The sequence below is a fragment of the Vigna umbellata genome, chromosome 7, assembly GCF_029865625.1.
Source record: "Vigna umbellata cultivar VRB3 chromosome 7, Vumbellata_1.0, whole genome shotgun sequence".
NCBI lineage: Eukaryota > Viridiplantae > Streptophyta > Magnoliopsida > Fabales > Fabaceae > Vigna > Vigna umbellata.
Window position 1 is genome coordinate 47,654,918 of NC_142171.1, and position 23,304 is coordinate 47,678,221.

Genomic DNA, 23,304 nt, shown 5'->3' on the forward strand with positions numbered 1-23,304 from the left:
GTGTTCCTGAGGTTGAATCCAGTCACTGGTGTGGGAAGAGTCCTGCGTCCAAAGAAGCTTTCTCCCAAGTACGTTGGACCTTATCAAATTCTGAAGAAGATTGGAGCAGTGGCGTATGAACTGGCTTTGCCACCTCAACTGTCCAACCTGCATCCAGTCTTTCATGTTTCACAACTCCGGAAGTATATAGCAGATCCATCACACGTATTGGAGTTAGAAGATATCCAACTTAGGCCAGATCGAACACTGGAGATGCAACCTGTTTGTGTGGAAGACAGCCGCACCAGACTCTACAAAGGGAAGGATGTTCGTCTTGTGAAAGTGGTGTGGAATGCAAAGACTGGTGACTCAACATGGGAGGTTGAAGAGGCAGTGAAGGAGTTGTATCCACATCTATTCCCTGGTAAGCCTTAGAATTTTCGAGGACGAAAATTTTTGTAGTTAGGGGGAATGTGAGAACCTGATAAAATTAACACACTTAAATCCATTCTCTGATCACTGTTTTAAATTACCTGCCACGTCAAAATTCCACTAAATCCTCTCTACATGCACTGAATGCCATATGTCAATTTGGAAGCTTCTAAAATCAGTATTGGAAACCAGGTGGCAGTGAATAACTGCTCAACCGTTTGACGAGGGAGAGAAAGTGATTTCTCTGAAAAACACTTCTCTTCATTCCATGCAATCACCTTCTTCCTCTCCAATTTCTGATCTTCCATATTCTCTGCATTTCTCTGCACTCTTTCATCTCCTCTCTGAAGTAACTCACCATAATCTACTCCAATCCCATTTCAGAACCAGTAGAAAAGTTCCCTGCACCGTGAGTATCAAGTTGATCCGAACAGAATTGAGAACTGAACTGGTAAGTTCTCATTCTGCATAATTGTTCATTTAGTTTATGCGAACCAAAATTCTGGTTGCATGCAGAATTAGAAATCTGATCTGTGATGATTTTGGTGTATTAGATTTAGTGGAAGTGGTTGAGTGATTTACTGGATAGAAAGCCGTGAGTGCTAGAGTGAAATTTTAAGCAATTTGGAGAATACTGCAGTAACAGGTAAGGGAAGCTTTAGTAATTTCATTTAATATATGTTTGATCTGTATGACAGTAATGAATAATGTTGAATGTCTGAAATGTATGAAATACGTGATGTGTAATTATGTGTGAAAAGAACTTGTTGTACTGGTTGCATATGAAAGATGAATACTGTGGAAGTGTGCTGGTTGTCTGAAATGTATGCCATAGATGAATTTTGAGTGTGTGCATGAATCAGCAGAGTTGAACTGGATGTATATCAGAAATGTTGTTTGAAATTATGCAGAAAATGAAATGTATGGACTGTATTATGATTTGAATTCTGGATGATTTGGAATGATACGTTTGAATTGGGAAATTCTGTAAGGTATGAAATAATGTTGGAAATAAAATTCTAAGTTTATGAATCATATGAAAATCTGTGAAGTTATCGAGTTGAAAAATCTGGAAATTTCATCTTCTCTGATTGATCATGTGCGCTCGTTATCGAACGGTCTTATACCGTTCGGTTTCCCTGGAACATCACTTAAAATGAGGATCCTTTCATTTGGAAAGGACTCTGATTTAGAACGAGCGTTATTGGTGTTAAGAGTTAGGCGTGAGCGTTCGGCTTAGCCTAGCGTGTCCAACCATTGAAAAATAGTTAAGTATAGTTGGGACGCTCGGTTTTGTTTACCAGCGTTCGTCATAAGGGGCGCTTAGTATTTTACTGAGCGTTCGTCCAAAGTAACTCTCGATCTTAGATTGAGCGTTCGTCCTAGTTAGCGTTCGGTCTGATAACGGACGTTCGTTCAAGTGCACGTGCGTTCAAATGCGCGTTCGTTCAAAGTACACGTTCGTTCTACTTGGTGCTCGATCATTGATCTGGCGTTCGTTCTGAGCAGCGTTCGGTTTTGTAATTGAACGCTCGTCTTTCATGGCTTCGTGAGCGAACGTATCTGGCGTTCGTCCAAATTATTAATTAACGTTCGGTCTTAGACTGGCAGTGTTGTTTTCTGAATTCAATTATATTTGGTTGTTTATCTAAATAATTCTTACTGGTTTAATTCTTTGGATTCTGCCTGGAGTCTTTATACTTAAAATTTTTCTAAGTATTATCCATAAATTCTAAGATCAAGCTTTTTAAAGTATTAAGTGTCATCAAGTATCAAGGGATAAATGGCTCGTTTCTATCGTTCAGAAACGTGGATGTATGAGTACTGCAATATGTTCCTTCCTATCTATTGAGTGATGGTTGTTCCTTAAAAGTAAGAGAGTGAATACAGAATGAAAATTTGATTAAGAGAAATTGTGAATATGTGCGAATTATGGATTGAATGGATTTATTGGAATGGATTGTGAAAGAGCGTTCCAAGGAGGAACGTCTCCATGATGTGAATATGAGAAGTAGTGTAGTATGACCATGGATAAGCTACTGATGGCTGTTCATCCTGATATTCCGTGATTGCTCATCCTCATGTAGAGGAGAGTAGTTCATGCGTGGGAATGGCAGGAGGCCCTAGTCCTTATAGTACTTGGGCTGATAAGGGTTAACCTCGGGTGGCAGCTGTTGAGGGTATCCCAGTTACTACATCACCCGGGTGCAAAGAACGCCTGTAGATACATGGATCATACAGTCCGGACAGTCTATAATTATGAGAATTTGAATGAGTTCCTTTATGCGTGGATTTATGTTTAATGTTGTATGAACTGTATGATTGATTTTATTATGTTAAATCATGTTGATTGTATTGAATTAAATTACCTAAGCTTACCCTTGCAATTTTCCTTGTGTTGTCTACTGTTTCTGTATGTCCGTCTTGTCAATGCAATGATCATCCGTTGTGGATGTGAGCAGACGGTGAGGCTCCCCTTGAATCTATGCTGGAAGAAGAAAATTTGGAGGATGCCAACCTTGTGGAAGTTGAAGTTAAAGCTGAGCAGTAGAGGCTCGTTCTATAGCAGCTTTTAGAATTTTGGGTGCTGTATTTTGATATTCTGTATGTAGTTTTACAGCACTGTTTATACAGTATTAGCAATAGTTAGTCTTCCTGTATAGCATTTTGGGACGTTGACTGTATAGTGTTGCAGAACGTTGGTCCAGTAACTGGTTCTGTTTTTTTTATTTCTGAGTACTGTTATGTGCTGTATGTTCAGTTTTAGATTTCTGAACAGCTTCTGTAAATTACTGTACGTGCTGTTTTATTTTGGAACAGCTGTTATTTATATTAAGACTGTATTGTGTTTACTGTAAATGTGATTAGTTCTGATTAATGTAATTATCATTTATTGGGATGTTACAAATTTAAAAGAAAATATGATAGACAGGATTGCAATAAAAGAAAACCAATAATTCACTAAAATTGCTTTGTTTTTTTTATTTTTTAGATTGGAGTTTGCTTTTTGTCTCTTTTTAACAACACTAATTATAGGGGACGTAAGAGTGAGTTTTTTAGAATTAATATATATATATATATATATATATATATATATATATATATATAATATATATATATATATATATATATATATATATATATATATATATATATATATTAATTACTAGGATTCTGAGTATAGGGAGTTTATGTATCTACTTATATGAGATAGTTAATAACTATAAAGAGGATAAAGATTAATCACATAGTTATCTTTTTATTTATCTTCAATAATATTAATTATAATACTCCCCTAAGATATCATTATTTTATGATTGTTGTTAAATTTAATCCCAAAAAGAAAGGCTCATAAAGTGTATACATTAACATATATAAAATAGAGAGTATTGTATGAAGCTCTAATACACCGTATTCCACTCTTTATTTTATCATACTTTTATTGAATTGAATTTCAACATGTCATCTATAGTTAGAACCTTCATTCAATTCTTATTCATATATATCATTGACATAGAATCTATTGGTATTATTAATGTGAAACATGTAACAATTACATTAAATCAAATTGAAGAAAATAAGGTCAGCAACTTTATGTTTATATTACTATATTTAATAAATATTTTGAGATTTTTTTAGCAAAATTAGTTTATAAAATCTTAATTTATAACTTCCAAGTTGATAAACTAATTTATTGAATTAGAGTCGTTTCATAAATTAGCTTATAAACTAGTGGATAAATATTAAATGATATAAAAGATATAATTATATAAGATTTGTTATAAAAATAATGGTATTTAAAAAATATATATTATAATGAAATCATTTAAGTTTTGAAACTAATTAAATTCTTATTAAACTTTTTGATATTTTTATTTATTTTTTAAAATTAACATTATGTTTTTGATATTATAATGGTATTTTTATTTACCCCTCATTGTTTTGGATGTGTTATATATGTTCACTTACACTCACATCAACGTACAAAGCTTGAAGCACGAGCTGTCAAATGTGTTTTTGTTAGGTACGGATCAACTAAAAAAGGTTGTCTTATTTACCATCCACTATCAAAGAAATTTTATATCTCTATGGATGTCACATTTAATGAGCATGAATTTTTTTTTATGCTGATTTTTCACTTCAAGGAGGCAATGAAAGTGAAGTGCATAATCATGATGTTAGTATGTTTGATATCTCAAATATAAAATTATATTGTGAAGATAAATTATCTTGTGAGGATGATTCTACAGGAAGTGAGTCAATCTTAAATATGGACACTTCTTTTCCAGATAATATAGTGTCTTCTGATCACAACCAATTGGCTCAATCTTCTCCACAGGTTCAACTTGACTCTTCAAAGATATCTTCTGATCCTATCTTTGATAATACTTATGTAGATGAAATTAATCATGAAATTGTTTCTCTTGGTTCTACCCTTGATAATACTAATTTAGATGAAAACGATCAGGAAATTGATTCTTGTCTACGTGAGACCACCAACACACCAAACACTGAGTCTACTACTGTTCAATATCATCTTCCGCCTTGTTCTAACCGTGGTCAACCTCCAACTAAATATGAACCAGACCTCCAAGCCAAAGTTAAATATCCCATTAGTGTGTCATCTCACAAGTTATCTCAGTCATATGCATCATTTGTATCTCAATTATCTTCAATTTTTATTCCTAGTAATATACAGGAAGCTTTGGCAGGTCCTAGATGGACCAGAACAATGGTTGATGAGATGACAACTTTAGAAAAAGAACAACACTTGAGATTTGTGTCCTTACCAAGAGGAAAGAAAATTGTGGGCTACAAATGAGTATCTACAATTAAGCATAAAGCTGATGGAACTATTGAGAGATATAAAACACGACTTATGGCTAAAGTTTACACTCAATCTTATGGTGTAGATTAACAAGTGACATTCGCACCGATAGCCAAGCTCAACACTGTGAGAATACTTTTGTCGCTAATTGAAAACCAAGATTGACCTCTTCTACAATTTAATGTGAAAACTTCTTTCTTACATGGAGAAATTTCAGAAGAAATTTATATGGATTCTCTACCAAGCATGACAGATTCATACAAGGTTTGCAAATTAAAGAAGGCTTTATATGGATTAAAACAATCCTCAAGAGCATGGTTTGAAGGGTTTACCAAGTCTATGAAGGTTTTTGGCTATAGAGCAAGTAACTCTGATCACACCTAATTTTTGAAGAGGGAAAAATGAAAGCGTTGATTATATATGTAGATGACATGATTGTTACAGGAAATTACCAATATGAGATTTTTAGTTTACAACAATACCTTGCATTTGAATTTGAGATGAAACAACTTGGAAACCTCAAATATTTTTTGGGTATTGAAGTAGCTAGATCAAAACATGGTATTTTCCTATACCAAAGAAAATATATTATTGACTTACTATTTGAAACTACGCTGCTTAGGAGTAAACCAGCTGATACACCAATTGAACAAAATCATAAACTCTTTCAATGCTCAAATTTAGCAAGCATAGACAAAGGGAGATACAAAGACTGGTAGGAAAATTAATTTATTTGTGTCATACACGTCTAGATATCACCTATGCAGTGAATGTTGTTATTCAATTTATGCATGACTCACGAAAGCTTCATATGGATGTTGTTGAAAAGTTCGTTCCTGAAAAAGGAATTTTGTTCTTAAATCATGGAAACTTAAAGGTAAAAGGGTACACTTATGCATATTGGGCAGGTTCAAAAGATGATAGAAGATTTACCTCTGGATACTTTAATTTTGTAGGAGGGAATCTCTTAACTTGGAGGAGTAAAAAACAACCTGTAGTAGCAAGATCTAGTGTTGAAGCAGAATTCAGAGGCATGGCACTAGGTGTATGTGAACTTTTATGGATTAAAAATGTGCTATCAGATTTGGGCTTTATACCAAATGAAGTTATGAGTTTTTACTGTAATAGTTCGTCTATAATAATTGCTCACAATCCTATGCAACATGATAAAACAAAGCATGTGAAGATTGATAGACATTTCATCAAAGAGAAGCTTGAAGGTAGAATAATTTCCTTTTCTTTTGTAAGATCAGAATTGCAGTTGGTTGATGTTCTCACCAAAGGAGTGTCAAGAAGATTGTTTGATGACTCTCTATTCAAGTTGGGAATGTGTGATATTCATGCACCAACTTGAGTGAGAGCATTAAGATATACCAAATATTCTTGTACCAGATGACCCCCGGACGGTCCCAAGCAAAACACATGGGACGTTCGGCAGGACTCGAGCACTCAGACCGGACGGCCATAACAGGTAGATACGTAGAGGTGATTAAGGTAAAACACCGATTAGAGGGTTGGGCTCTGGATTGGGCCGTGATTAAGGCCCTGCTAATCCTAGACCCATGATCAAAACTATAAATACAGGTTAAAGGTAAGAGGTAGGTAGATTCATTAATTACAGCACTTAAACAACCGATCGGACCCTTACTAACTTAAGCATCGAAGCACCTTTGATAGGTACCCTCCCAGGCATACAGGACGAACGAACTAGGACCAATGGAAGATAGGACGGCGAGAAGATCGGATGAATGTAGCGCCAAGCCCACGGACTTAGGTGACTCGACCCCATAAAGGAACATTTTGACGCCCACCGTGGGGCCGAGAAACTAAACCCAATGGTGACCACAAGAAACATGAGCAGCGAGGACCCGATCGAGATGATAAGGATGTTACAACAGTAGATGGAGGAGTTGCAGCAGCGGCATGAAGCGGAGATGGTGGCCGTGTGGGTCGAGTGCTCAGCCCGCATAACACAGGAGAGAAGATCCGGAGCGGGAGATAAAACCGAAGAAGAGCGCGGCAAGGCCGCCTAGGAAGGTGTTTCGGAGCACATTAGCATGCCTAATCCTACCTGGAAACCGCCCGGGTCGGAGGTCGAGGGAAGCAAGGTTAAGGCCGACCAGGAGGAGAACCCTAAGCAAACAGCTGGTGGTGAAGGTCGAGGATACCTCTGACCACCTACCATTCGTCCAAGCTATCATGGACGTCCACATATCCGAGCACTTTGTCCCACCATAACTCAACATTTAAAATGGGACGACCGACCCTAACGATCATGTGAAGGCGTTCACTACCCGGATGGCGTTTCGTACAAGGGAGCGGACAATCTAGTGTCGGGCGTTTTCTTTGTCCCTGGAAGGAGAAGCCCTGGAATGGTTCAACTCTCTGCCCCCCAATTCTATAGAAAGTTTTGAGGGCCTCAAGGTCATGTTCGGACGACAGTTTGCCAGCTATTGTTCCTAGGATTTAACCATCTTTGAATTGTCCGTCCTCAGGCAAGGCAAAGACGAAACACTAAAAGCGTTCATGGACTGATACCAAAAAATGGTCCGACGAGTAAAGGGACTCAACTCTGAGTTGGCTCTTCAATATGTCTTACCTACGCTTAAACCAGGACCGTTCAAGGAAAGCGTCTGCGGGGGACGCCGAAGACTTTAGAGGAGCTGCGAGATCGGGCAGTGGAAGAAATAAGGGTGGAGAAAATGAAGTAATCCTACCAGAAGGATGCCTAGGAAGCAAAGGAGAAATCAGAGGGCAGGAGCCATGGAGGACAGTTGGGAAAGACTGGGGAGTTCAGACCGAAGGAGCCCCCTAGGGGTCCACGTTTCCAACAGTACACCCCATTAAACGCACCCCGAGCAAAGATATTACAAGAAGCTTTGAGCACTGAACTCATACAGGTGCCCAAGAGGCGCTCGACGTCACCCGACGCCGATGGAAACAAGCATTGCCTATGGCATAAGAACTTGGGTCACACCACGGAGGAGTGCGTGACTCTCAAGGACCGGATCAAGGAGTTGATCCGGGCTGGGCAATTGAAGAAGTATGTCAAGACCAAGCATATTGAACACCATGTCGGCTCGTCAGCGCGACCACGTAGCCCTCGCAGGAGTCTGCCGAGACAGGATGGAAGGGGATGATCACGGAACTACGGAAGTAATCGTTCCCGACAGGAGAGGCGCTGGAGCAGAAGTAGAAGCAGGAGTAATGACTGATCATTGCACGGTCACATCAACACCATCTCAGGAGGGTTTGTCGGTGGAGGAACCATATTAGAGCGCTTCGGTCGGTCAATGTAGTGCAGAGAACCAAAAGATCCATGTCGACAATCACATTCACGGATGACAATTTCCATGCTCCAGACTTGGAACTGGACGACCCCATGGTGATCACCAAAGAGATCGCTCGGTAAGGGGTGAGTAAGGTGTTGATTGATCAGGAAGCTCCGCCAACATCTTGTACTGGAAGATTTTTAGCGCATGGACCTGTCGGAGGACCTGGTTGTGCCTTACAACGAACAGATAGTGGGATTCATGGGGGAGCGGGGGGACACAAGCGGTTATGTTGATCTCCGCACTCGTTTAGGAACCGGGCGGGAAGGCGACGAGAAGAAGGTTCGATATCTGCTGGTAGATTGCAACACGTCGTACAATGTCCTCCTAGGCTGACCATACTTAAACGCGTTCGGGGAAATAGTTTCCACCCTCATCAAACTATGAAGTACCCATGAGAAAGGGGAACCATCTGCACAGTCAGGGCCGACCAAAAAACAGCTCGGGAATGTTATGCAGCGGGATTAAAGCTCCACTCCAGGGTGACACGGCGACGGACGGTGAGTTCTGAGGTAGCGATGGCAGACCTTAATCCCCGTACGAACACAGATGATCGGACGAGCCGATCGGGGAATTGCGTGAGCTGAAGATTAGTCGTAATGAAGAACAAACTAGCCGCATTGCAGGGGGTTAGAGTCGTAGGTTGAACTGGAATTACGGACGATCCTTTGGCGCAATCGCGACCTGTTCGCTTGGACAACGTCTGACATGCCGGACATTCATCCCTCGGTCATGTCACACAAATTGGCTCTTTTTAAAGAGGCTAAGTCGGTCGCTCAGAAGAAGAGGAGGTTAGGCGCGGAGAAGAGTGCGACTGTTAATGAAGAGGTGCGCAAGTTGAGGGAGGTCGGTTTAATACGAGAGATGACCTACACAACTGGGCTGGCAAATGTCGTCATGGTCAAGAAGAGTAGTGGAAAATGGCAGAAGTGCACAGATTACACCGATCTGAACAAGGCATGCCCTAAGGACTCTCATCCGCTTCCAAGTATTGACGGTCTAGTCGACGGGGTGTTCGACCATCATGTGCTCAGCTTCCTGGACACCTACTCCGGCTACAACCAGATTTCGATGTACGCCCCGGATCAGGAGAAGACGACCTTCATAACCAAGAAGGTGAATTATTGCTACGACGTTATGTCGTTCGGCCTTAAAAACGCAGGGGCCACTTACCAACGCTTAATGGATAAGATCTTTGCGGGATAGATCGGCCGCTGCATGGACGTCTATGTCGACGATATGGTGGTACGGTCGAGGTCCGGCGGCGACCATATCCGGGATTTGAAGGAAGTCTTCGGACAGGTCAGGCGATACTCCATGAGACTGAATCCAGCCAAGTGTACGTTTAGGGTAGCCGTCGGCAAATTCTTGCGCTTCATGCTGACTGCTCGTGGTATAGAAGCCAACCCAGACAAATGCGCAACCGTTCTGGATATCAGAAGCCCCGTCAGTCTCAAAGAAATTCAGAGATTGATGGGTCAACTTACTTCCTTGTCTAGGTTCATTCCCGAACTTGGCGAACGTATACGACCGATCGTCAGAAGAATGAAGAAAGGAGTCGCCGTCAAAGGCTGGGATATCGAGTGCGAGCAGGCGTTTTTAGAGGTTAAGGGTGTCCTAACCAACCCCCCGGTCATGAACAAGCCATGGCCAGGGGAGGAGCAGCAAGTTTATCTGGGCGTGTTGCCAATCGCGATTAGCGTTGTGCTGATGCAGGAGAGGTCGGAGCCTTGGCTTGTCTACTTTGTCAGCCGGTTACTGCAAGACGCGGAAACACGTTACCAACAGGTAGAAAATGTGGCTATGGCCCTCCTCAATGCAACCAGAAGACTTCGCCCCTATTTTCAGAGTCACGAGGTGGTGGTTCGAACGGACCATCCCATATCCAAGATTCTGAGGAAGCCTGATCTAGCCGGGCGTGAAGTTGTCAGAATTCAGATTAAGGTTTGAACCTCGAGGATCGGTTAGGGGCCAACACCTAGCCGACTTCGCCATAGAATTGTCACAAACTCCCGATCAGGGCGAGTGGAATTTATACGTCGACGGGGCCTTCGAAAAAGCAGGAGGGGGTGCATGGGTGGTCCTGGAAGGGTCGGACGACTTCCTGCTAAAGCACTCTCTCGTATTCAAGTTTAAAGTGTTCAATAACCAGGCCGAATATGAGGCCCTGATAGCTGGCCTTGCTCTGGCTCACGATGATAGGTGAAGGACGAACACCTCCTTAAGTACTTCCATAAAGCCCAGGCTTTGCTTGAGAAGTTTGAAAAAGTAGACATTAGACATATCCCGCGGGAGGAGAACGTCCGAGCGGACATGCTGTCAAAACTCAGCAGCGGGAAGGAAAAGGGCAAGTTAACGACAATAATTCGGCAGGTGCTGTCAAAACCTTCAGTGGTATGCCTCCCTATCGACACGGACGGCGGGAAGGATTGGCGAAGCGAAATTCGGAAATTGATGCAACATCAGGACAATAGACGCTCGGTTCGACCAGCGAACGCCCGTAAAATTTCAAGATACGTCATCATAGGAGACGATCTCTACAAAAGGAGATTTTCAACCCCTCTTCTCAAATGCCTGGATCAGACGGAGACATTGTACGTATTAGAGGAGCTTCACAACAGTATATGCGGGTTCCACACCGGTGGATGCACACTAAAGGCCCACACCGTCCGAGCTGGTTACTACTGACCAATGATGGACGAAGACGCTAGGGACTTTGTCCAGAAATGCGGAAAGTGCCAGCCCCATGCTAATATCCCGCAAGCTCCTCCAAGCAAGTTGCATACCCTCGTCTCACCCTGGTCGTTCGCCCAATGAGGAATGGACATTGTGGGACCCTTCCCACCCGAACAAGTAGAGACAAAATTTATCTTAGTCGTCATCGACTATTTCACCAAGTGGGTAGAGGCCGAGGCCCTTGCAAAAATAATGGCCCAGCAGGTTCAAAAATTTGTTTGGAAGATAGTGTGCCGATTCGGCCTCCCACGAACGATAGTGACCGGCAACGGCAAACAGTTTATCAACAGAAAGCTAGGGTCATTCTACCAAAGCCTGGGGATTAAACATGTTACGAGTTCGTTGGAGCATCCCCAAACGAACGGTCAGGCAGAGGTCGTAAACAAGACAATAGTGGCTGAGCTTAAAAAAAGGCTGGGAGAGAAGAAGGGTGTGTGGGTGGACGAACTCCCTGAAGTCCTGTGGGCATACCGATGCACCCCACACGGGACTACCAACGACACCCGTTCGCCCTCACTTATGGCTTTGACGCCATGTTACCAGTATAGTTGGGGGAACTTTCCTTGCGACGGCAACCGTAGGACCCCCTACTCAATAACGAAGAGCTCATGGTGGAGCTGGATACTCTGGATGAACGGTGCGACCGGGCAGTACCCAGGGCCGAAGCGTGCAGACAAATGGTAGAAAGGAAGTACAACACCAAGGTACAACCCCGAAGCTTCAAGGAAGGCGACCTGGTCTGGAGGAAGACGGGAAACGCACGAAGAACAGTCACTCATGGCAAACTCGCGACAAAGTGGGAGGGGCCCTTCAGGGTCACTGAAGACCTTCAGAATGGAGCATACCGTCTTTCTCACCAGAACGGCAAGACCGTCCCTAACACATGGAACGCTTCGCACCTAAAATTTTATTTTAGTTGAATTTGTCCTTGTAATATCTTTTTCATTCCAGTTATTTAATACAATGCTCCGGGTTTTCCACTGCTCATACTACTTAACTATTGACGCACTAACCAGAGACCGGGCGGTTCCTAAAAGAACCCCTGTCGTCCAACATGAATATGGGTAATTGGGTGGTGAAGGGCGAGTTCATAAATAGAACCACTGCCACCCAAGGGCCAATAAATCGAACGGGTGGTGAATGGCGAGTTCATAAAAAGAACCACTGCCACCTGAAAGCTAAATAAACCGAACAGGTGGTGAAGGGCGAGTTCATAAACAGAACCACTGCCACCCGAATCCAGAACTAACAAAACGATCAAGAAGCGAACGACGAACTCATAAAAGAACACTCGAGCGGCGAATCCAATCATGGAGCCACTATACTTAAGATAAATAAAGTTCATAACACAAACTCCCCACCCCGAACGGTCGAAACCCAACAAAGTCTCTTAGCAGCATTACTTTCAAAAAGCATGTATGAAAAATATCGTAGGCAAAAGATAAAGTAGACGACCGGACGATAAAGCACAGTTTAAAAACTTCAAAATTCATTGATAAAATTTAAGTTTGTAGTTACAGTAAGGAGGAAAATGACCACCGGTCGATACGCAAAACAATAAGCCCCACAAAAAGCAAAAAGACACTTCCCCCACGCTCAATCATTCATCATCTTCCACGTCCGGACGCACATCTTCATCGCCCGCCACCTCTTCGTTGACCGGCGAAGCATTTACCGACATCATCTTGTCGTCATAAAATCTTGGCCAATGTCGAAACCGGCAGCCAAAGGGTCCGCCACTAGCAACAAGATGGCCTGACGGAGAGCCTTATTGAAGCCTTCTTCATGCTCAATCTGAACATTTGTGTTCAGAGTAACAATGGTCTCGTTGGCCTTCACCAGCTCGCCGGCCAGGCGATCTACATGCTCATGCAACTCCTTTTCACTTGCAGTCAGCCTCTTCGCCTCCAGCTTCAGCCGCCCGGCTACTCCACTATCCGGTCGCTGCTGGTGCGGGTGCACCTCATCTAACTTCTCTTGCAACGCCGACCGTTTCTTCTCGCAATCTTGATGCTAAAGAGTGAAAGCTTCCATATGAGGCATGCTACCCTCCCGACAACTCCTCTTCGAGGATGACTTCTCTCCCTCTTTGGACTTCCTCTTCTTATCTAGAGGGGTAGCAACCGGGATGACGGCCGCCTCGGACACCTCCAGGTTTACCACGGGAGGCGGTTAAGCGACATTTGTCACGGGAGAATCCTACTGAGGCACCGTATTCGATTAAGAGCCCGTCAGTGCATGGCTTGATTCGGCCGACCGGGGATCCCTCCTCCGAGAAGACGACACATAACTAGTCTTGTGGGGAGCTGGGAGAGACATGGTATATGAAAAGGAAACATAAATTTAGCTAAGTTAATAGGAAAATAACACGCAGATAGTGTCAAATGCCGTACCGAACGCCATTTGGTCAAAATCCTCATGTCCAAGGCATTCAACTAAGTTTCGGACAGGGAGACAGCGGGATAAGGCGTCAATGGTCTTAACCGCCTCTATCTCAACAGGGGTCATAGCGCCGACTGACACAACATTTATTTTGGCAGGGTCCCTCGTCCAATAAAAGGGGGACAAGGGACCGCCCGCTTCGGTGTGGAACTGGGAGCGACCGCTTTCTTTGAAGTAGCGGTGTTTGAAATTTTTGAAGGACTCTGAGTACGGCTTGACTAGACAACAATCGTGGGCGGAGGTTAAAGAGACTCAGCCCCGCTTGGCAATCGGCCGGACATTAAACTAGTGGAGAAAGACGGAGACAGTGGGAGTAATCGCTAGCGCCGAACACATTGCCACAAATGCTTGAATACAGGCCCAACCGTTCGGATGAAGTTGCGAGGGAGCAACGTTCAGCCTTTGAAGAACGACTGACTAGAATGCAGTGAACGACACCCGAACGAACATCTGGTTAAATAAATACGTATATACGAAGAAAAAATCTTCAGTGTGAGCCCCCTTTCCGTGAAAGACTCGATCGTTAGGGTGACTAACGCCGAGGCGGATCAAACGGGCGTCTTCTCCATCCCTCGCTATGTACGATCGTTCCACCCACAACCGCAGTTCCTCCTGGGTAGAAAATTCGGACTCATAGCACCCCACTTCGTGAGAAGCCCAGTCGTATCCCCCGATCACGGGCCACCCGCCGGCCGGTTCCGCCCATTCAGCATCTATAACGACGCCCCCCTGAAGAAGGAAGAACAATATCCCATTTATAACCCTCTCGTCACCACCCACCGGAGACTTCGGCCCCGATCCCCCCTCCTACTCGGGCTTTTCAAGATAAGATGAAGACACCGAGCTAGGAGACGATGACACGCTCTCGTCGGACGACTCCCCGCCTCCCCTGCTCGTTGACTCATCAGAATAAGAAACGTGAACAGTAGACATTTATTAATTAGGTTTAATTGCTTTCTTTGTCCCTAGTTTGGATGCAGTGTGTCAAGTTCGTCCACTCTTTTAAAAAAAGTTTCAATTTCATCCAAACGTGATTTAAAAGTGTCAATTTCGTCCAAACGTGATAAAATTTGCTTCAATCAAGTCCCTTCCGTTAAATACATAAAAACGACGTTAACTTTTTTTCTCTCACCTCTACTCATCTGTGCAACGAGTCAGTCTTTGTTAGTGTTATTAATGTCCTTTTGTCTTTGGATTATGTTCACAATACTCATATGTGCTTTTACTTATCCTTTGGTTGATACAACAATCAATTATATTAATAATTATTTTTATAATAAATTATAGTTTTATATACTTTATTATTAAATTTGATAACAAATATGTCATAAAAAAATAAAATATAAAAAATTTAGATATATCTAAAATTTATAAATATCCTAGTATTTTGTTTAATTTTACTTTGCTTTGATATAGAGAATTTTCAAAGGATATATTTAAATATATTAAATTTAAATTGATATTAGTTTATATTATTTTATTTTTCATTATTTATTTGGATAAGTAAATTCAAATTTGAATATTTTTATTCGGATGAAATATTTCAATTACTAATACATACAATTTAATTAAATGTAAAACAATCATAATTAATGTTTTTGAAATTTTTTTTTCAGTCAAAATTTACAAAAATTGAAACAAAGTATTAATAAATAATAATATTCGTGTTGATTAATAAACAATCATAATTAATTAACTCTTTTTTTTCATAAGCTCTCGTTTTTTCTCTTTTCGTCTATGTTTTATTTTTATTTATTAAATTTATTTAAATACTACTAAGGTTTTACAAATTCTATTTGTATTTAACTTTATTATAATATTTTTATTAATTTAATATTCTTTTGAAACTGGGTGTTAAACAAAAAAAACATATATTTTGGTTAGACAAGATCCTATGCTACCTTCAAACCAGCAAAAAAAAATTCCATTTAAACTAGTTCCTTCACGAATTCTTTCTAAAAGTTCTTTCTACTAACACGAATTCTTTCTAAAAATATGACAAAGAGAAAACGAATTACAACATTTGCACTAATTACAAAATTAATAAACATGAAAACTACAAAAAATTCTACATAAAATTCGGGTACAAATATTTTGCAAAATTCTACCTAAAAACGGGTAGAAATATTTTGTAAAATTAAATTACTTTATGCATAAATTTTTAAGCTTAATGTTTTTAAAATTGATATAAATTAATTTAAGATGAAAAATTATAGTTTATTCAAAAGCTCAGGCTAGTGTGAATTAAATTATATCCTGAGTTTAATTTTAAACAATTGTGAAAACAAATTTTACAATGTTGATTGAATGAACTACCTTCAAAATCTCACATTCTTTTAAGAATATGTGCTTATCATGCATTATAATTATTTTTATTACATAATAAAAAGCAACTTTATGCTAATGTAACGATAACATTTAAATCATAAAATAAAACATCCACCATTAAAAATGATTACAAGTCGTGCATAAGACAATGGATACTGCAAACACTGATAAAAAGCTGCATTGCATAGAAAAGCAAAGGAGAGAGAAAGAAAAAGTTAACATCGTTTCTGTCTATTTAACGGAAGGGATTTAATTGACGCAAATTTTACTATGTTTGGACGAAATTGACACTTTTAAATCAAGTTTGGACGTAATTGAAACTTTTTTAAAAGGGTAGACGAACTTGACACACTACAGCTAAACCGGGGACAAAGAAAGCAATTAAACCTATTAATTACCTTGGAAAAAGAATTTTCAGCCGAACGACAACAACAGAAGAAAGAGAGTGTGTGTGAAAGTGACTGAACCCCGCGCTCCTATTTATAGCGAAATTTTTGAAACCGCTGACCCACATCCACCGTCCAAATGTGGCACGATCAACGGCTCAGATCAAGTGAGATCCCACTACTCGAGACAAACGGCCTATGACAGCACGACACGTGTTTTCCCGCTCAAAATCAAATTCAAAAAGCGTCCTCCAGTCACACGTTACTATAAAACCCAACGACAATTGTTTGTCTAGGGCTTACGGGGCCTGATGTACCAGGTGACCCCCAGACGGTCCCAAGTAAAACACGTGGGACGTTCGGCGGGACTCGAGTATTAAGACCGGACGACCATAACAGGTAGATCTGCAGAGGTGATTAAGGTAAAACACCGATTAGAGGGTTGGGCTCTGGATTGGGCCGTGATTAAGGCCCTGCTAATCCTAGGCCCATGATCAAAACTATAAATACAGGTCAAAGGTAAGAGGTAGGCATATTCATTAATTACGCATTTATTGCAGCACTTAAAAATTCGATCAGACCTTTACTAACTTAAGCATCGGAGCACCTTTGACAGGTACCCCCCAAGCATACAGGACGAACAGACTGGGACCAACGGAATGAAGGTTGGTACCAGACAGAGTGTAACGCAGCGGAATAAAACTGTAGTAGCAGAAAGCGTGTTCGGTCACCTTTTTTAAAATAAGTTGGTCCGTTTTTAGAAAATCAATTTTCTTTCAGAAAATTTATCGAACAGTTAATATGCGTAAAAGATAAAGAGTGTAGGGAATAGAAAATCACACGAGTAATTTTTATACTGGTTCGATTCAACAGAATCTACGTCCAGTCGTTAATCACTATAAAAAGTGATTAACAATTTCACTAAAAAGATGTTTCACAACTTACAACAAATAGTTAATAAAGCAGATAAATAAACCTTCCTTCGACGAACGAACCGGAAGAAGAACACTCTGCCAACTCGAAGAGAACCGCTCCGACTATCGATAAACGAAGCGCGAGCCTCTCCTATTCACGAGACCAGGTAGAGCACCTTGCTAACTCGAAGAGAGCTTGCTCCGACTATCGACACACGACACGCGAGCCTCTCCTGTTCACGAGACCAAGCAAGGGAACTTGAACTATAGCTTCTAAGAACTTCCTCTGACAAACAGTATTCTGCAAGAGCTTCTGTTCAACAACGTTACTAGTGATCTTCATAGAAACCCAATATATAGCTAGCTGTTCTGAATATCTAAGGTTAAGTCTCAACTGCCACGAATAATCGATTATTGTAAGTGATAATCGATTATTCAAGTCCGTTACAGGTTTTCAAAAATGTGATAATCGATTATATGAGGTGATAATCGATTATTCCTGGATGACTTGTGATAATCGATTATTGACATTCCATAATCGATTATGGCAGTAAAAAATGCAAGTTTTACAAAGTTACAAGACTTTCCTACTATATTTAATTTATACAAATTGCTTTTAAATAATTCTAATATCTTCTTCAACTAAAACTTCTTGCAGCATCATCAAAACAATTTTCTTCAAGATTTACCAATACTCCTTATTGGTAACAATCTCCCCCTTTTTGATGATGATCAAAAAATTCAATTTTAAAAGCAAATTCGGCTTACCTGCAAAACATACAAGCTAACAGACAACAACAGAGTTAGCAATACCTGTATTAACTTATCCCCTTATATTATTCTTCTCCCCCTTTTTGATCATAAGCAAAAAGATTTGATGTAAAAAAAAACTCCCCATAAAAACGATCTCCCCCTCAATTAAACAAAGTATGCATATAATCAAGAGATCATTTTATTTATTGAAAAGAAAGATTACATTACAAGAAGAAACATAAAAGACAGAATTATAACATAGATGAAATAGCAAGCAAACAACAAAACATGCTAACATAGAACCTATATCTAAAACTCAGGACTAGGAGATCTTTCTGGAGGTTGAAGGTTGGGATGATTCTCGATGTTAGATCAACGAACATCAAGATCAAGAAATTGATCAACCATGTACTCATCAATAGATTGTTGCCACTCATAAATCTCCTCAAAATGTGTTCTTTGTGCTAGACTCATATCCTCTAATTGCTTAGATAATCTAGCAAAATGTTCTTCCATGGAGATTGAGGAGGATGAGGGCATGGTAGATGGACCAGCATCAGAAGGAGCAGCAGCACTAACTGGTTCTGCCATATGAGTATCGATGTCATCATCTTCATCTTCATCAGGATGGTCATCATCTTTGTGAATGAGAACTCGTCCTCTAGTAATGAATCCCATCTGACGAAAGGTAGTATCTCCAATTTCCGAGCCAACAGCTTGAATGGCTTGGACAAGTTCTCCTTCAACATTTACACCTTTGTACTCCAAAATCCTAGAAATAAGAAGAGCATAGGGAAATTGATAAGAATGAGATTTCTTAGCTTTTACCATTGTGTCAGCAATGAGAGCAGGCCAATCGACGTGTATGTTATTTAGGATCCCATACAGAAGAAGTAGATCCTGCTCAGAGCATTGAGCATGATTGGTTGCTCTAGGACATAGTATCCAAACAATCAAGTAGTGAATCATCCTTTCTTCAACCTTGAAACCTCCAACAAGCAATTGCCTTCGATTAGTCTGCTGTTCAGGGTGACGCAAGAATGAATGGAAAGTCATCAACCTATTGAAATCTTGAACTCCCAGATGAACTTTTACAGCATCATCCCAGATGGTAAGTTGAGCAACGTTGGTCCACACATCATCATCTAAAATTATGCGGACACCCTTTACTTTAGTGGATATAATCCCATCTCGATATCTCAAGTTGAAGTAGAAAACTCTTATGAGATCGGGATAAATGCAACCTTTTTGCTCCACCAGATTCATGAGTCCTTGAACAGCAAAAAGATCTGGAAATTAAAATCCATAGAAACGGAAAAAATCAAGGCGAATATACTTTACCGCCATGATTCTTCTTTCTTGCCAAGAATTAACATAGTCCGCATGTTTTCCTTGATCTGAAATCCACCCATCAATGGTTGCAGGACGTGGTTGAGAGGAAGAAGATGCTCCAGCAGCTCTGCGGCGATGTCTTCTTGAATCCGCCATGGAGAAAGTTTGAGGTAGTGAGATTTTGAGAAAGTGAATAAAAATGGAGAGCTTTTGAGCTCAAGATTTGATTCCAGTAGTTTCTAGGTGCAAAGAAGTGTCTAATAATCGATTATAGGAGGCTATTTATAAGAAGAATGGAAAAACTAGCCGTTTATGGCCGTTTATGGTCATTTATAGCCGTTATGGGATGCTCCAACGACTTTATTTTTGAAACTGTTAGCGTGATAATCGATTATGCATGATGATAATCGATTATGCCTGATGATAATCGATTATTCGTTCAAAATTTCCCAGATTTGAGTTTTAAGTTTGAATAATCGATTATTTCCTTGTGATAATCGATTATGAAGCGTCAATTTTACGAAAATGTGAAAATTTTCATAAGCGTTGATCCTAAGACATGTCTAATACTCCTAACTCTCTTCTAAGCTCAAAAAATCTATCCTTAGGTAGCGCCTTGGTGAAAATATCAGCTAATTGATGTAAGGTATCAACATATTCAATTTGACAATCCCCCTTTTGAATATGGTCTCTCAAGAAATGATGTCTAATCTCAATGTGCTTAGTTCTTGAGTGCATTATGGGATTCTTAGTTAAATTTATAGCACTAGTATTATCACATTTTAAAGGAATATTATCAAGGAAGATATCAAAGTCTTCCAATTGCTGTTTCATCCACAAAATTTGGGCACAACAATTTCCAGCAGCAATATATTCAGCTTCAGTGGTAGACAAGGCTACACATGCTTGTTTCTTTGAATTCCAGGATACCAAAGAACAGCCTAGAAAATGACAAGTACCACTAGTACTTTTCCTATCAATTTTACAACCACCATAGTCTGCATCAGAATAACCTATTAAACTAAGTGAAGCATCTGATGGATACCAAAGTCCAAAAGAAGTGGTTCCCTTAAGGTATTTTAAGATTCTCTTGACAGCAGTCAAATGAGATTCTTTAGGATTTGCTTGGTACCTAGCCCACACACATACACTTTGCATAATATCTGGTTTACTAGCAGTTAAGTACAATAAAGATCCTATCATGCCTCTAAACATAGTTTCATTTACTCCTTTTCCAGATTCATCCTTATCTAAATAGCATGAAGTACCCATAGGTGTACTAGCTTCTTTACACGTATCCATACCAAATTTCTTAAGAATTTCTCTACAATATTTTGTTTGGGAAATAAGAGTACCTCCATTCATCTGTTTTATCTGTAGTCCTAAAAAGAAATTCAACTCACCCATCATAGACATCTCAAACTCACCTTGCATTATTTTTGCAAATTCTTCACATAAGGAGTCATCAGTTGACTCAAAGATAATATCATCTACATAAACTTGTACAATCAAGATGTATTTTCCTACTTTCTTTATAAATAAGGTTGAATCAACCTTACCTCTAGAAAAATTATTATCAAGTAAGAAGGTACTAAGTCTTTCATACCAAGACCTAGGTGCATGTTTAAGACCATACAAGGCCTTTTTCAACTTATAAACATGATCGGGAAATTTGAAATCCTCAAAACCAGGAGGTTGACTAACATATACCTCTTCTTTTATGAAACCATTTAAAAACGCACTTTTCACATACATTTGATACAGTTTAAATTTCATCAAAGATGCATATGCAAGCAAAAATCTAATTGCTTCTAACCTGGCCACTGGTGCATATGTTTCATCATAGTCTATACCTTCATCTTGACAGTAGCCCTTTGCAACTAGCCTTGCTTTGTTCTTTGTGATGTTTCCATCCTCATCAAGTTTGTTCCTGAATACCCATTTGGTTCCTATGACTTGATAATCATCTTGCTTTGGAATAAGTTCCCAGACTTCATTCCTTTCAAATTGGTTTAGCTCTTCTTGCATAGCAACGCACCACTTATCATCTTGAAGAGCTTCCTTTATATTCTTGGGTTCTATCTGAGACACAAAAGCTACAGTTAGACAAAAATTATTATGATTATGTCTAGTAGTTACTCCTTTTGAAATGTCTCCAATGATGTTGTCCAAGGAAAGTCCTCTTAGTTGTTGATAGCTTTTAGAATTAACAGCTTGAGGTGTTTCTTGAAGTTTTGGAGGATAGTTCTCATTTAGATACATCTCGTCAAGAGCTTCCTTCAAATAATCCTCATCACCTGCAATAGGTTTGTTTGACTCAAGAGGGTTTTCCTCAAGGTCCACAATCTCATCAAAGACAACATGCATTGATTCTTCAATTGTCAAAGTTCTTCTATTAAATACTCTATATGCTTTACTGGTCAAAGAATATCCTAGGAAAATTGCTTCATCAAATTTTGCATCAAATTTACCTAGATTATCTTTTCCATTATTCAAGACAAAGCATTTGCACCCAAATATTTTCAAGTGAGATACATTTGGTTTTCTACCATTCAACAATTCATATGGAGTTAATTTCAGAGTTGGCCTAATAAGCATCCTGTTTAACACATAACAAGCAGTACTAACTGCATCAGCCCAAAAATATTTTGGCACATTAGATTCATTCATAAGGGTTCTAGCTAATTCTTCTAATGATCTATTTTTCCTTTCAACAACACCATTTTGTTAGGGAGTTCTAGGTGCAGAAAAGTTATGTGCTATGCCATATTCTTCACAAAATTTATCAAAAGATTCATTTTCAAATTCTCCACCATGATCACTTCTCAATGTTTTGATTTTCAAGTCTTTTACATTTTGAATACGTTTAGCAAAAGATTTAAAGGCTTTGAAAGCTTCACTTTTCAAATTTAAAAAGAAGGTCCAAGTGAATCTTGTGTAATCATCAACAATTACAAGAGCATAGTAATTTCCACCAAAAATTTTAATTCTAGATGGACCAAATAAGTCCATATGCAAAAGTTCTAAAGGTTTTGATGTTGAAATCATGCTTTTGGATGAAAATGAAGATTTGGTTTGTTTACCTTTTTGACATGTAGTGCATAAATTTTCTTTCTCAAATTTCAGTTTAGGCAAACCAATCACAAGATCTTTTGAAATCAATTTATTTAAATGTTGCATATGAATATGTGCAGCTCTTTTATGCCATAGCCAAGGATTTTCTTCTTTAGCAACTAAGCATGTTATACTATGATTAGATGCACTTTCAATATCAATCAAATAAATATTGTTATGCCTGACACCTTGCAAAGCAATATCAGTAGAGTCTTTAAAGTAAACAGTGCATTTATCACTTTCAAAAGTTACCTTGAGACCTTTGTCACATAATTGACTTATGCTTAAGAGGTTATGCTTGAGGCCTTCAACATATAGCACATCTCTTATAGTCAATGTATTTCCTCCTCCAATGTCTCCGGTACCCTTGATTCTACCTTTGTTGTTATCCCCATAAGTCACAAATCCTTGCTTTTTCTTCTCAAAAGAGATGAATCTTTTCTTGTCACCGGTCATGTGTCTTGAACATCCACTGTCAAGATACCACAACGACTTCTTTGACTTAGTAGATTCCTACAAAACAAATTATCAAGAGTTTTAGGTCCCCAATCTAATTATGGGTCCTTGAGGTTAGTTCATGCAAATTTAAATCATTTTACAACTTTAACCCATGCATATTTACCATTTGGAACACCAAAATGTTTAATGTTGCATTTGTTTGATGTGTGTCCATGCTTCATACAGTAAAAACAACAAGCATTACTTACTTTGTTTTTAACAAAAGTCCC